This window comes from Pseudophryne corroboree, chromosome 9 (assembly GCF_028390025.1).
Source record: "Pseudophryne corroboree isolate aPseCor3 chromosome 9, aPseCor3.hap2, whole genome shotgun sequence".
Lineage (NCBI taxonomy): Eukaryota > Metazoa > Chordata > Amphibia > Anura > Myobatrachidae > Pseudophryne > Pseudophryne corroboree.
The window spans coordinates 196,913,070-196,916,537 of NC_086452.1; the positions used below are offsets into that span (position 1 = coordinate 196,913,070).

General features: G+C 42.2%; 1 protein-coding gene across 2 annotated transcripts in view; it reads right to left on the reverse strand.

Moving 5' to 3' along the window:
* Positions 1–2,137, reverse strand: part of LRRC39 (leucine rich repeat containing 39) — a 113,614-nt gene extending 111,477 nt beyond the window's left edge. For both annotated transcript variants that reach the window (XM_063940071.1, XM_063940070.1), the window contains exon 1: positions 1,909–2,137. The gene's annotated coding sequence lies outside the window, so the exon portion shown is untranslated. The remainder of the gene's footprint in view (positions 1–1,908) is intronic.
* Between the last annotated feature and the right edge of the window lie 1,331 nt (positions 2,138–3,468).

A 3,468-nucleotide genomic window follows, 5' to 3' on the forward strand; every position in this document is an offset into this window, starting at 1 on the left:
GCATGCAGAAGCTCAGGGACAGCGGCGGAGGCCGCGGGAGACGCCATGCCAGATGTAATAAGGCGTTACTGTGACAGCGTCTCAGAGAGACAGGAGAGGATGCAGGAATGTGAACATTAGGATAACAGATGGGATCCGGTCCTGGAGCGCTGAGCCAGCCTTAGGAGGCATCTGATGGGTAAGAAATGGCGTCCAGATACCCGGATCGTGACAGGCACTAACTAAACACAAGATGTTCCTAACTATCACTAAACAAAAACACAGAGTTCTCCAGTAAACACTGTATAGCTCACTTGTATCAGGAAGCGTGTTTCTCTCACAGAGATCCTGCAGTCTTCCTAGGCAGTCTGCACACATTAATCAGGCCAGAAGCCCTATAAGGCTCTTGCACAGCTGAAAGCCCTGATTAGCCCTCTGTGAGGCCAAAGATCCGAACTGGGCCCAATGTCTGGAACTCGCCCTATCTCTCTTTCAGGGCCCTTATCCAGCTTTTCCAGCAAACTGAAAAGGTTCTAGCAAAATAAAAGCATTTTCCTAGAAGTTTTCATTTTCTAAAACATGTAAGACAAGAACCTGGGACAAACATACCTGCCCTCAAACACTATTCCAATGTTCTTGTCACAATATATATATATATATATATATATATACATATATATATATACACATACATCATACCCTCCAACTGTACGTTTTTGGCAGGTACAGTACCTTTTTTTTATGGTCTGTACCGATTTTTGACTCTCCATACTTCCATTGATAGTGACCACGCCCCCTTTCCTAATTTGTACCGATATTTATGTGTAAAATGTTGGAGGGTATGCACGCACACACACACACACACACACACACACACACACACACACACACACACACACACACACACATTAAGCAGTGTACTTTCTATAATGCTACAATGAGTTCTCAATCCTTACTTTGTACTGGTGGCAACGTCCTGATTGTGAACATGTGAAGTACTTGAGGCTTGTTATGTCATTTGAGAACTAATAATATCATTGTTTAAAAAAAATAAAAAATAACATGCTGCAATATTACTCCCAATTTTGACCAGTTAGTGCAATTTTGTAACATGCGTGGGTTGAAATCAACTGTGTTCAAACTGACATGATTATTACCAGGCATGGGGATAATCCTGTCAGTTTGATCACAGAGTTCTGCAATATCTCTGGTTTTTATAAGTTTTGGAGTGCTATCTCGTGGTATGCTTTATGTATTTACAATTACATCATGCTGTTGACATTCGTTTGTCACCTGCACCTGATGTATATTATTTATGCTAATACATGGCCTTTGGGGAAGCAGTTAGCTTCCCGACGGACAGGATCCTGGAGGTCGCTATACCGATCCCGAAGGTGGACGCAATCCCGGCGTCTCACAATAATGACAGCCGGCATCCCAAGTGTCCTGAGAGCGGGACGCGCTGGCGTCCTGCCGCACAACGAGGGGTATTAGGATTAGGCAGGAAAAGGGGGGTTAGGGTGCAGGGCCGGGATGGTTAGGGTTAGGGACCGGGGAGGGTTAGGTTTAGGCACATAGAAGGGGAGGTTAGGGTTAGGCATCAAGCGGGGAGGGGAGGTTAAGGCAGCGGGGAATGGAGGATTAGGGTTAGGCACCACCGGGAAGGGTTAGGGTCAGGCACCCACAAGGGAGGGTTAGGGTAGGGGGAAGAGGAAGTTTAGGGTACATTAGAGGGGACTGTCGGTATTCTGATGGACGGGATGCTGCTGTCGGTATTCTGACTGCCGACATCCCGTCCATCGGGAAATCATACTGAACCCAGCCTCCCTGCACAATGTTATTCAGACTTAAAGGCTCAAATGATAAGAGATTAGCATTAAACTATTTTAAGTCACCTGCAAATTTACTGAATTTCATGTTGCAACTCACCCAGATTTGTACAATGTGTGTATCCTGCTCAGTGTGATGCCTCAGGATCATGAGTGATCAATAAATCAGAAGACTTGAGAAAAGGTTCTTCAAACCACCTTAGTGGAACCACAGGTGACAGCCTCTGGCGGTACTCTGAACCAGCAGAATATAACAGAATTCCCACATTTTCATTCATATGCCCTTAGTAGAAAAACAGGTCCAAAGAAGTCACTGCTGCAGCCCTTGTGCTCAGTCCTCGGATGAAGGAATGTCACCCGTCATGGGAATGTGACACGTGACCAGCTGAAAATAACCATCACAGCACTAGGCTGATACTATGACAGGTGGGATGTCACTTGCATCTGACTAAATCAAAGTACTGCACAGCCCAGTGACCTCATACATCACATTATCTTCAGATGTGGAGTGATTTATAAGTGAACATTCTCTATTTACATTATTTAGGTATAGGAAATGCCTCAGGGAAAAAAAAATCCTAAAAATAATACTAATAATTCTTATTATTAATACCTAAACCAATCCAATGTAACCATAAGCAAGTTACTCTTGAATTTGGGAGCACTACCAGTCTGGAGGCTTCACCTCAGTTTGTGTGCACATTCGGGCGATCAGGCACTTTCCAAAATTGTTAAAAGATTCCTGAGTAACCGATTTCAGTGACTATTGCAGAGAGATGTAATGTATCAAACTGGCATTAGAAGAGCATTACTTATACATTAGAGATTCAATATCCCAACCTCAAGTGCTACTTACAGCACTTAGAATGTGTATGACCACAAGGCTTCTTTACTAAGAATAGCTTGCTGTATTAGTTGAACAGGGATTGGTTGTGTATATTGATCACTAGAATGTTCCCCTTGCTGCATATTAGTATGTCATATGCTCTCTGTATTGTATAACAGTCTCTAGAATGCTCTCTGTATTATATATTGGTCTGTGGTATGTTGTTGGTACTGTATATCAGTAACTTTAATGCTCTTTTTGTTTAATATCATTGCCTAGAATGGTCTTTGGGATGATTCACGTATTTTATTTTGTTAACTGGAATGCTCCCTGTGCTGTATCTCAATCTTTGGGATACTGTATGTTTTGTATATCAATCTATGGGATGCTCCCTCTCTTCTATATAGGTCTAAAAAATCCCTGCCTTTCTTGTGACTCAATATACATGATAATGCTTACAGATTTGTTTCCAGGACTACTTTAATTCCCAGTTGGTCCATGCTAACCCCTGCTTCTTGCGCTCATAAATGTTTTGTATTGAGGCATCGTGCAACAAGTGGGGGAGCCATGATGCAAATAGTTTCACCCTGCCCCTCCTTGCCATTACTGCCTCTTGGATTGATGTTCAAAAAGTAGGCAAGCATGCATAGAAGTAGTTAAGAAGAATACATGATATGGGAACGTCTGCTTCCATTGTTGTCCTGAAATGCTACTATTTGCTTTTCGTAGGTTTATTTAATTTTTATTTATTAGTGGATAAAAGAAAGAAGAGATAAAGATCTATGAAAAAGATAACTGGCAAATCTGTATTATTTCATATCAGGGTACAGTATA